Source organism: Elephantulus edwardii, unplaced genomic scaffold (assembly GCF_000299155.1).
Source record: "Elephantulus edwardii isolate Elephantulus edwardi_28Jun2011 unplaced genomic scaffold, EleEdw1.0 scaffold00096, whole genome shotgun sequence".
Lineage (NCBI taxonomy): Eukaryota > Metazoa > Chordata > Mammalia > Macroscelidea > Macroscelididae > Elephantulus > Elephantulus edwardii.
In genome coordinates, this window is record NW_006399846.1 from 12266259 (window position 1) to 12279097 (window position 12839).

The following is a 12839-nucleotide window of genomic DNA, read 5'->3' on the forward strand; positions in this document are numbered from 1 at the left end:
TGAAGTTGCTTGTAATTCTTTGAGCATATACAGAACTAATTAAATTAACCCTTTCCTGCCCTTCATGCCTAGAGTACTCTCATGTGAAAATGGATAGGAGCCTAAAATCCTCCTTGAAAACTGGTGAGGTAAAGGAGCAGATGTTGCAGTTATTCTCAAGGGATGCATGTACCTTATTTATGAGACATATTAAGTGCAACTAAACAAATGGAAAACACAAGTTCAGAGCTAGTCTTCTGATAACTTGAAGATTCTTTTAATGGTGGGAGTGTCTTAATGGGAAGATTCTTTCTGTAGCCAAAACTTGTTTTGAATAAGAGTTGAAAAGAATTCTTCTCCATTATCATTTTTTACAGTCTTTGAGGATACTTCATTGTAAAAATATTTCCTTAGTTATTTCATTATGTTCTTACAACATCTTGATGAGACAGGTTCAGCACAGGTGATGAACACTGGAATTTCAAAGTTGGGAGAGATCTTAAATAAGGTGACCTCATTCCTACTTCTCATTTTATAGAAGGTGGTAGCTGATGGTTGAGGAAATTGAGATCTAGAATGTCTAACTACATAATCTAGTAGTGATTGTTAATATGGGATGATTTTTGCCCATTAGGAAACATTTTTGTTTGTCACAACTAGAGAAGGGTGATACTGCATATACTTAATAGTGGCCAGGGATGCTGTTAAACATTCTTTGCTGCAGTGCATGGAACAGCTCCTACAAGAATAACAGTTGTAATCCTTTGAGAGATGCTGTTCAAAAAGTCAAATTGTTTTGAGTTTTGCTTTAGGACCTGGATGTCGAAACTGTTGTCCTCAGTACTTTGTGTAATTTTTTTATCAGCTGGTAATCAACTTTAAGTTGTCATTGTTTAAAACTAACTGTACTGGGGGACCTGGATCGAGAGCCACAGACATGGCCACTGCAGAGAGCTCAGGACAGCCTGACGGCTTCAAGAAGGTTCTGCGGTCCCTGCTCCCCACGATCGCCTGCCTCTCCCCACACTTCTGCCTGCCCTCTCCCCGCGCATCCTGCCAGCTGGCTTTCCACCAACACCGAGAACTTTTGGGGACCGTCAGGCACTAAGAGGACATCTGGGCTTCCAGAGATGGTGGATGAGCAGGACTCTGTTGCGAAGCAAGAAGCTGGGGATTCAGCAGATAAAGATGTTGTGGATGCCAGGCCAGACTGGTCCTCGTTTGTCCCATTACTCTTCAGTAAGAAGAAACGCAGTTCACAGTCTGTCAAGAGCAAACAGGACAAAGGGAGTGTGTCTCCATATCGTTATAACATGAATTTCGAAAAGGTGGGCAAATGCATCATAATAAACAATAAGAATTTTGAAGAGGTAACAGGAATGGGGCCCAGGAATGGAACCGACAGAGATGCCGAGGTCCTCTTCAAGAGCTTTTGACGCCTGGGCTTTGACATTATCGTCTGCAATGACTGCTCTTGTGACCGCATGCAGGACTTGCTCAAACAAGCTTCCGAAGAGGACCATACAAACTCAGCCTGCTTTGCCTGCATCATGTTAAGCCATGGCGAGGAGAACCTAATTTAGGGAACAGATGGAATGACACCAATAAAGGCTCTGACAGTCTGCTTTCGGGGGGACAGGTGCAGAACGCTGTTAGAGAAGCCCAAACTCTTCTTCATTCAGGCGTGCCGTGGCTCGGAGTTGGATGATGGAATCCAGGCCTACTCCGGTGTTGTCAGTGACACAGATGGCTAATCCTCAGTACAAGATTCCAGTCAAAGCTGACTTCCTCTTCGCTTATTCCACCGTTCCAGGCTTTTTCTCTTGGAGGAACCCAGGAAGAGGCTCCTGGTTGGTGCAAGCCCTCTGCTCCGTCCTGGACGAGCACGGGAAGGAGCTGGAGACTACAGATCCTCACCAGGGTGAACTACAGGGTGGCCAGGGACTTCGAGTCCCAGTCTGAGGACCCACCCTTCCACGAGAAGAAGCAGATCCCATGCATGGTGTTCATGCTCACCAAAGAACTCTACTTCTGAAAAGTAGCAACCTGCGGGTGCTCGCCAGCCAAGAAGCAGTAGGTCATTGGGTGATGAATCAGATGTGGTGTGTGGAAGCTCTTGAAATATCCAAACCTTCTGAGGGATTTTAATTTCAGGAAAATGCAATGATCCAACAGGGAAGAAGCGATCCAGTGCTGCCTTAACGTCTTACTGACTTTCAAGAAACTCCTTTTTTTAACAGTGTTATTCCTTTGATGACTTTGCAGTCGCCTCTTGAGATTACTCACTCTCTGTATTTTTTCTACTGTGTCATCACACTTCACTGCACACAACAGAAATGACCTCCTGAATCGACTCCAGGCTGTGCCTACTGTGAGGGTGGCATTGGTAGAAAATGCCCTTCACGTCTGCACCTGGCAGGGTGCATTCCAGTACTTGACAAAGCACAGCCGAGGGGACATTCACCCGCAGCTCTTTCAGGAAATGAGTATGGAGTGTGGTTTGTGATTATTTTTTTAAAAATTGCCTTAACAGATTCTCATGCAAAAATTGTAAGTTCGAAAGAAAACTAGTGATTGTAGCCTGTTACCAGACAGGATTAAGTCAAGGAAACAGAAACCATCCTATGTGTTTGAACAGAGGAAATTTAATAGAAGTTGATAGACATAGAGGATGAAAAGCTAAGTGGCTGGACACGGTTCTCCCTGCCTTTTGATGTAGCTAATAATAGGTGAAGGTATGTTTCCCAGAGTGGAGGGACTGTCCACAATGCCTAGGACTAGGCTGGGAATTTCCCAGCTGGAGGTGGGACCGTGGAGAGAGCATGGCAAATGGAACCATAACGGGGCAGAGCTACTGCCTGTGATTAAACCGGTGCTAAAGCCAAATCAATTACTGAGACACTTTCTGGTGTCAGCCTTCTGTCCTCTGGACTTCCCCACCTGTGTCTTACCATCATCCCTACCCTCCCAGGAAGTACAGAGCAGAGCAAGGGATGGTGAGGCAGGAGAGGAGTCATAAATGGATATAAAACCTGGTATATAATGTGATCACTGACCTGTCATTTTCCTTGATGTTCATTCAGGCAGTCATTTTATGCATTGAGTTGTCTGATATCTGTATGTTTCCTACGATCGGTTTAAGTTTAAAATATTACTTGGAAATGTTTAGGTTATTCTGAATCTTATGCTGAATCAAAAATTATGACTTCTGATTCTGTGTGAATTGGGAGAAATCGATGGCAAACATTTTTGCATTTTGTTTACTAGGTGGTGTTTTGAATTAGTGATAAATTTTACTCTGCCAAGTGGATTAAGAAACTGATGGTCATATTTATTGATTAAAATGTGGTTGTTTAATTCTTAAAAAAAAAAACAACACAAAAACTAACTGTACTATCCAAGGAAAGGCCACATGACGTAGAGGGAGGATGATAGTATCCTAAAGAAAGGTGGGACAGAGAGGTACAGAAGAATTAATGGAATAACAAAAAAAATACAGGAAAGGTGGGATTACATTGTGAGTATTGGAATTAATGCTTTTGAACAAAATGTGTATGAAAGATTGAATGAAAAAGAAATTTGCTTTGAAAGCTTCCATTCAGATCACAACAAAAAAGAGAAAAATTTATTGTAAAATAGATACAAGGAATTTTTTTGCCATTTTAAGTACATAGTTTAGTCTCATTAATTGTAGTTCCCGTGCTATGTGTGCATCCATCACCAGTGTTTCTGCAATTTGTTTTTATTGTGACTGAACAAAAGGTTATAAGCAAATTCCTTTTTCATTCAACCATTCTTTCTTTTTGTTTGTTCTTCATGCAACCATTCTTTTTTTTTTTTTTTTAAATTTAGGTTGACATGCAACCATTCTTAAGTGGGGTGTTCTTTTTTTGTATAAATTCCACATTTCCCCCCTCCCTGTAATTCTGATCCCCATTAATCTTTTTACCTCTCTCTATCTACCCATCCTTTAGAGAAATGAGGCTGAGCATCGCTTTACTACCTTTTCCTCACCCATCCTTATTTACATTTGATATCTGATTATGGATTTTTACTCTTCTCTGCATCTTATCCCATCCCTGGTAACTGTCTCTACATGATTCTGTGTATAAACGTTCCCTGAGTTTTTCTTAATAGTAATCTTACATGGTATTTGTCCTTTGAGACTGATTTCTTTTACTCAACATAATGACTTGTAGATGCATCCATGTTAGGCAGTGTTGTTTGGTTGGGTTTTTTTGTTTGTTTGTTTGTTTGTTTTAAATAGTGTAACTGATTCCAAGTGTGTTTGTTTATTTTTTTTTAAGTCTTTACTAAGTGGAACTTCTGGTAGCCTTGAACCACATGCCTTTGTGACTGCAGTGCAGTTTCTTGTCACTAGGCCACCATAGCTATGTGGTTGTTGTTTTTTAATAGGCAGCTTTAATTCTTTTGATAATATTTTCTTTCTTAACCTGAGTGATGTAGAAATATGCATATTAATTTACTCTTATACACAATTAGTAATCTTTATTATCATATATACAATTTTAAACATCAAAAGAGTAGAAACCATAATTTTTGAAAAGTATCGTTTAGGATGTGAGGCTGTAAGTTACATAAGTGCAAATAGAAAAATAAGTGTTAGAACAAATTTGTACATTGAATTTGTTGTTGTTTTGTGCCTTCAAGTAAGAACCTACTCATTGCTGACCTTTCAGTAGGTTTTCAGAAATTGTAAAACTCACGGCAGGAGCTTTCTCTTGCAGAACAGTTAGTTGGTGATTTGAACCACGTGTCTTTAGGTTGGCAGTGAAACTCCTCACCACTCAAAGATACGTTTATGAAAGTAAAAAGGTTGTAAGGTTGAAAGGAGAGAAAATTAACGCTCTGACTTATGAGAACACTGAGGCAGTATCTACACTACAACTTTGGCTTTTGCTACCGTAAAGTTGACTCCCATTCGTAGTGGCTCTGTGTGTGTCAGGGTAGAACTTGAACAGCCAGTTTCTTGGATGTGGATTGCCATTTCTTTTCTTCTAAGATGCCTCTGGGTGGACTTTGAACCCTTAGTCTTTCAGTTAGCAGTGTTGTGTTACATGTTTGCACTACCCAGGCACTACAAAGATCTATATCTGCATCTGCATCTACCTACATATCTCTCCTTTAACCATTTAAAAATCAAAGGATCTCAAAACCAAATCTTGATCAATAAAAAGCAGTTGTTGATATAATAAAATTTAGGTAGAATTTAGAGGGGAAAAGCCTTATTTTTTTTTAATTATATTTTATTAATTTTCATAAACATTTACAGAGATTTTGGGCTTCCACTCATTCATTGTTGCACTATTCTCTCTACCCTCCTCCCAGTTTGTTCTTGTCCAAATGCCACAGTGCTTGTCAAAGCCAGTTCTGATTAATCTTCTTTGTCAGTGTATCCTTTGCCATTCCCTATCACTCCTCCCTGAGAGAGACTTCACCCTGAGTCATAAGGAAAAGGGGACGGCGTATTCTCTTAGCTACTTCCTGCTGAAAAGGGACGCTGTGGGTTTCAGGGTGAAGATCTTCTCTCACTACTCTAAAGGGCCCCTTTGGCAGTAGGAAACACATAGACTATTATGGAGATTGATTTTGGAATTCAGATGCACTCTTATTGATTGTGCTTGGCTGTACATGTACATATCCTTCAAGATGTATCATGGGGGTGTTGCAACCTAGAAGACACAAATTTGACTAACAAGTTATAAGTACATGAGTCCAAAAATTATGGAAAAGTAAAAGAAAAGATTCTTTCATTGTTTTACAAACCCTCCCCCAGGTCCCCTCCACCATGCAGCCCTCGCTCTAGTCTCCTGTGATGACAGAAATACCCAGTTACATCTCTCTTTTAGACGGTTCTCTCCCTCCTCTGCTTCAGTGCAGTATACATTATTGAACCCATCTTACTCAGTGTCTCCCTAACCCCAAGGACAGTCCCATTCTACGACAGTGGCATCATGTAATATTTGTCCTTTTGTGACTGGGATATTTCACTCAGCATAATGTTCTCCAGAGTCAACCATTTTGAATAATATTGCATGAGTTCCTTGTTTTTTAATGCAGCATAGTATTCCATTGTGCGAATATACCACAGCTTCTCTAGCCATTCGTTTGTTGATGGGCACTTAGGTTGTTTCCAACTCCTTGCTATTGTGAACAAAGCTGCAATGAACATGGGTGTGCATATATCTGCTTGGATGTCAGCTATGGTCTCTTCAGGGTATATTCCCAGTAGTGGAATTGCTGGGTCAAATGGTATCTCTATTTGCAACTTTTTGAGAAAGCGCCATACTGCTTTCCACAGGGGTTGCACCATTTTACACTCCCACCAACAGTGAATCAGGGTTCCAGTTTCTCCACAACCTCGCCAGCATTTGTTGCTTGCTGTTCTGTTAAATTTTGCTATTTTGACTGGGGGAAAAAGCCTTAAAGCATAGAAACTCTCTTCACTTTTAGGTAGTGTTTTGTGAATTTGTTTTTCAGTGTTGCTTAGTATTGTCTTTGTGCACGTACAACAGTTTATCGATTCACCTTTTGACAAACAAATGAGTTGCCTCTTTGCTGTTGTATATAATGCTACAGTGAACATGAATGTGTCACAGCCCTTATTTCTAGTATATATACCTGGATTATACATAGTAATGGGCTTGCTGGATCTAATGATTTTTTATTTCCAGTGCCTTAGTAAGTTTCCTGTTCTTACGAGCATTGTGTTAGGCAAGTCATTCATCAAAGTTTGTTTTATTTAGATGTTAGCTATCACAGTAGTCAGAATACTACCTTTTTAAAAATGAGATTTTTTAGTATAAAACCATTATTGTAGAATGATTATAAGGATCCAAGAGGGGTGGGAGAAGGTGAAAGCAGAGGCATGAGGATGTGCAGGGGGAGAGAGGGATTAATCATAGGGTTGTACAATTTTGGGAGAGAGGGATTAATCATGGGGTTGTACAATTTGATGGGTTGGAGGGGTGAGAGAAATTGAAAGAATCTGTTCCTGAAAACAGTGTATCTGAATTTTGTATATAAACTAGTAGAAAATTTCAGAAAAAGCACTGAAGGGAAAAAGATTTTTTAAGTTTTTGACTGGCTCAGGACAGGGAAGGTTCAGAGCTGCTGTACATAGGGTTGTAATACATCACAGGCAACTCAATGCCACATAACAACAACCTACTATGACAGGTTTGGAAGCAGGAGTGACATCAACCTCCTAAATGGCATGCCTCCAGAAACTCCGAACTTTGATAAATCTTGATAATTGTAGAGGGGCTTCAGGCCTTTTGTTCATAGGGTCGCTATGAATTGTGCTCGACTCGAAGGCAATCAACAACAGTCTTTCTAGGTCTGTCTAAAATTCCATCTCCTGTTTTGTTTGAGAAACATTTTTGTAAACATCTCAACAGATTTTTAAATACTATTCTTCTCTCTCGATCATGACACTTCTGGATCACTTTTTCAGATACTAAATTGAAGTACTTTGGTTGGTATATTTGAGGCTTACAAATTAATGTTAGTATTAACTAAAGGAAAGCACCTAAGGCAGTTAGGCTACCTTTAAAATACAAATTCATCTCATAACTAACTTAATTGTATTTTAGATTATCTTATATTTAGCATCTTACTTATATGTGTTGTTGTTAAGTGCCGTCGCAGGTGACTCATAGCGACCCTATGAAGGAGAGTCCTCGACGCTTGGGTGCCTTTCATCCTCTCTCCAGGTTCACAGGGTTTCCGGAGGCAGGCCATTAAGGAAGTGGATGCCACTCCTCCTTCCATGCTTGTTTAATCGGGGAGCTTCACCCCACTCTCAGTCCGCATTGGGTAGCCAGCCATTAACGCATTTGACACATCCGTGTCACAGTGTTCAGCCTCACAGCAACCACAAGTGACAGCAACTTGTACACCAGGGTTATACGACCTAGAGGAATGTCTGAACAAAAACAATGAAAGACTGGCCGGAGGGCCACAAACTAAAAGTCACCCACCTTTGTCTTGGTTGCATCGTTTTCTCTTCACTGGGCCAGCATAGCAAGTGATAAAAATACCATGGCCTGAATCAGATGCACCTTATTCCTCATACTGATATCATCTTATTCCTCAATAATGTGGAGAGTTTCTTAACTGCAGACTTTCAATCTTTTCTCCATCATGATGCTGCATATTGGTCCAGTGGAAAGAAGCATTCTTTCCTTGACATTGAGATACAATCCATATTGAAGGCTGTAACAAGTGCATCAAGTCCTCCTTTGTTTCTACACGCAAGGTTGTGTCATCTGCATAACGCAGGTTATTTATTGATTAGTCTCCCTACAATCCTGATGCCACATTCTTCTTCACAGAGTCCAGGTTTTTGAATAATTTGCTCAGCATACAGATTGAATAGGTATGCAGAGAGACTATGACCCTGATATACTCCCTTCTGAATTTTAAACCATGCCATGCTCCCCTGCTCTGTTCGCACAACAGCCTTCTGATCTAGTATAAGTTTCACATGAGCACAATGAAGTGCTCTAGGATTCCCATTCTTCTCAATGTAACCCACACCTTATTGTGATCCACACAGTCAAATGACTGCGTAATCAATAAAGCATAAATAGACATTTTCCTGGTATTCTTTAATTTCAGCCAAGATCTATCTGACATTAGCAATGATATGGTACCATGGCCTCTTCTAAATCCTGCTTGAACTTCTGACAGTTCCGTATCTATGTATTGCTCTAGTTGTTTTTGAATGATGTTCAGCAGTATTTTGCTTGCATGTGATATTAATGATACTGTTTGATAGTTTCCACACTCTTGTTGGATCACCTTCTTTGGGAATGAGAACAAACATGGATCTCTTCCAATCCATTGGCCAGACACCTGTCCTCCAATTCTGTGTATTAATTAACGAATACACAGAGACTGCAACACAGTGATTTTGAGGATGGTGCAGGATAAGGTAAGGCTTTGATCTATTGCTCATAGGATTGTCTTGAGTAGTCAACTCAATGGTACAGAACAACAAATGCAATTAACCAAAAAGGTAATCTGTCCATTTTTAGGACGCCTGTCTTTTAATAAATTTTTCCGTGAAACATAGACTCTTTGATTAACATCATTGGTTCTCGATCTTATGTTATTTACTGAACTGAATGAACGTTGACCAATTCTTTTTGGTACAGTGACTCTGTATTCCTTCTATCTTTTTTTGGTGTTTCTTGCATAATTCACTATTCACCTGTTGAATATGTCAGTATTTCAACATGAGACTTGAATTTGTCATTCAGTTCCTTTATCTTGAAAAACACCAAGTGTACCTTTTCTTTTGTTTTCTATTTAGAAAATAAAACTTAACTCCTATACCTATACTTAACTCCTATTTTTAAGTTTTACTTAAAAACTTCCAGTGAGTTCCCCTTGTATTTAGAGTTGTTGTGTGTTGTTTTGGGGTTTTTTTCTTTTTTTCTTTTTTTTTTTTTAGAATAAGTTTTAACTTCTTTACTAGGGCTGCTACAAAGTGTTAGCATCTTTCTGCTTTAATGGCTGTATTTTATACCTTTCTTTCCCTACCTTACTTCTCCTTTAACAACATAAGCTTACCTTCTCCTTCCCCCACCTCTTTTTAATCTTATAGGCACTGAGCTCCTTAGGGCCTCTGTACCTGCTGCTATTTTTATCTGGATGGCATGGCAGAGAAGAGATTGGGGTCCGTCTCCCCTCATTGGTTGTTCAGGTTTTAGTAAATTAAACCTTCTGTAGTCATCATATCTGTCTTTATTCATGTCTACTTGTCCATCTTCTTTAGAAAATTTTAAATAATATAAACAGTTAATTTAATCAGCCAACTTTAAACAGTTAATGTTCTGTTGTTTATGACCACCAAGTTTAAAGTAATGCCTCTGCCTCTCTTTCAAACCTGTTACTTTTATCATCTCTTTTTTTATTGTGAAGTTGCCTTCTTTGGGTTTATATCATTGTTTTTCTGGTACGAATGTGAGCCCCCTGAGATCAGGTTCTTGGTCATCTTTCTCGCTTTTCATATCCTCAGTATCTATCTAGACTGGTCCCTGTAGACTGTACAGTGAATATTTATTGAATCAATTATTGTTGTTTTAGGTGCTGTCGAGTACAACTCATAGCGACCCTGTGAACAGATTTGAACCCTGTCCTATCCTGTGCCATACCATTTTCAACACATTTAAGCCCCTTGCTGCAGTCACTGTGTCAGTCCATCTCGTTGAGGTCTTTCTCTGTTTTGCTGGCCCTCTACTTTTTCAAGCTTGACATCCTTTTCCAAGGAATATCCTTTTAGCAACATGCCCAAAATACATGAGGTGACATTTCACCATCCTTGCCTCCAAGGAGCACTCTGGGGTGCATTTTTCCCATGACATCTGCTTGGTGTTTTAGTAGTCTATGGGATATGCAGTGCTTTTCTCCAACACCACAACTAAAGGCATCAGGTCTTCTGTCATTCTTATTTATTGTCTAGCTCTCAGATGTTTAGCCAGTGACTAAAAACACCAGGGCCTGAATCAGGTGCAACTTAGCTTTAAAACTAACATCATTGCTCCTTAGTTTGGAGAGATCATTAGCAGTGGACTTGTCCAATGTAGTACATGTCCTGAGCTCTTTACTGTTGGTTCTAGTGGTGTTGATTGTTGATCCAGGTAAGATGAAATCATTGACATTTTCAATCTTTTCTCCATTTATCATGATGTTACCTATTGATCCAGTGGTGAGGATTTTTGTCTTCTTGATGTTGAGATGTAATAGTGAAGGCTGTTATCTTTGATTCTCTGCAGTAAATGTTTCTTTCAAGTGCTCATTTTCGGCAAGCAGGGTTGTGCTGTGCCATTTGCATAGCATAAGTAGTTGATGAGTCTTTCTCAGCTAAACTTTCTAAAATGAGAATCTTAGTTTTATGTATTTTTTTGGTTCTTACTTGTGTCTAGTAATGAGCTTTGCATGTAATACACCTTCAATAAGTTTGATCTAGTATTTTTATTTTGTCTATATCTCCATTCTAGTAACTTTAGTTATGCTTAATTTCCCTTTTTTTCAATCCAAGGAGAAGTGTATAATTTTCTTTCATTTATTTGGTGATCACACTGCTATAAAATAAGAACAAGCTCCTTAATGATTGGAGACTTTTTTCCCTTGTCAGATTCACTTGTTTTTTAATCTTTACTGTAGTTTTCTTACAGGTGATTGGGAAAACATCTATAAGCCTACATTTGTCTTTCCTTGCCCTGATCTGTTGTTTCTACAAGTATGGAAAATAAGAGTGGAAAAGGATATTAGGTTTAACTCATAGTTTTCCAGATGAGATTATTGCTCAACAGTAGTATGGTCGACTGGAATCAGGAGAGGCAAGCCTAGTTGGTAGCCCAAGACTTATATTCTTTCATTGTGTCATGTTTGTGAGGGCCATCTTCCCAGATGTACTCTTAAATTCTTTGTAATCAGGGGCTATGTATTATATATTCTTATTATGTTTGATAACTTTTAGTACTAGGCAGAGAGAGTAGTATTTTTGGACTGTGAGAAAATGTAAAGGTACTGCTTTATTTGAGGATTAATTTAATGTAATGTTTTATTTCAGTCCTCCTTAGGAGACACCTGGAGGGCAAATCTTGATTACTTGTGCAATGGGTATATAAAAAGAATTGGGAATGGGACAGATGAGATGGAAATAGGATTAACAGAAGGCTGCAGATGGTGGTTTAGCTCTTTGGAAGGAGTCCATCAGTTCCTGCTGTCCAATCCAGTGTGAAGACCCATCTGTGCCTCCCCTGAGTGTAAGAATGTGATGTAATGGACATAGGATGTGAAAGCTGGATTTCACAGAAAGTAATTGTCAGGTTGGAGCAAATTGACTTGGAAATGTTAATCATAAAGATGCAAAGAACTAAAGACCTGGATTTAAGAGCAAAAGCAAGCTTCTTGCCATCTTGATTCTTACTCATAGCAACCCTACAGAACAGGCTAGAAAAGCCTTGGGCTTTCTTAGGCTGTAAATCTTTATGTAACCAGACTGCCACATCTTTCCTCCATGGAGCAGCTGGTGGGTTCATACCACTCACCTCTCAGTTAGTAAGGGAGTGCTCTCTATTATCAAGCACCATCAGGACTCCTATACTTGGATCAGATAGTTCTAATACATGGGGAACTCTGGTGGTGTAATCTGTAATAATTCATGCTAGTAACCAAAGGCCAAGATGCCAATTCACCAGCAGCTCTAAGGGAGTAAGAATGACACTGTCCTCATGTTGTTACCATTACAGCCTCGGAAAGGTGGCAGAGAGAGGGTGACCTTTGGACTCCAGGCAGTGAGTTTGAGTTTGAATATATTGTTTATCTAGTAGAAACTTTGTATAATAAAAAACTTTTTATAATAAAACCTTTATTACCCAGGTTCCATTTTTTTAAGCTAAATAACTATCAATTAGAAATTCTTTTTAAAAGTTTGTTATAAAGCATTAGGAAATGATGATTTTTTAAAAAGAATGTGAAATAATTATTTGTAATTAAACTTTATGTAACTTCCTCTTTTTGGTAATTAACTATGTCACTTCCTTACCCTAGGCTCTATGTTTTATGACCATTTAAGTCATATTTTGGACATTTTCCATGTAATATACAGATTTGCACCACCATCATCATCATATGCAAATATGATTGTACTAGTTTAACCAGTCCTTTATATTGGACATCTAGGTTTTTCCCAATTTTATGTTACTTAGTGCTAAAATGACATCACTTTTTTCCCTATAATTATATTTTATTAATTTTCATAAACATTTACAGAGATTTTGGGTTTCCATTCATTCATTGTTGCACTATTCTCTCTACCCTCC

The 12839-nt window shown here is 38.9% G+C and overlaps 1 protein-coding gene and 1 pseudogene across 1 annotated transcript in view; both read left to right on the forward strand.

Annotated features, from left to right (window-relative positions):
- Window positions 1-12839, forward strand: part of CECR2 (cat eye syndrome chromosome region, candidate 2) — a 199348-nt gene that overhangs the window by 35726 nt on the left and 150783 nt on the right. The window lies entirely within an intron of this gene.
- Window positions 1110-2014, forward strand: LOC102852802 (annotated as a pseudogene).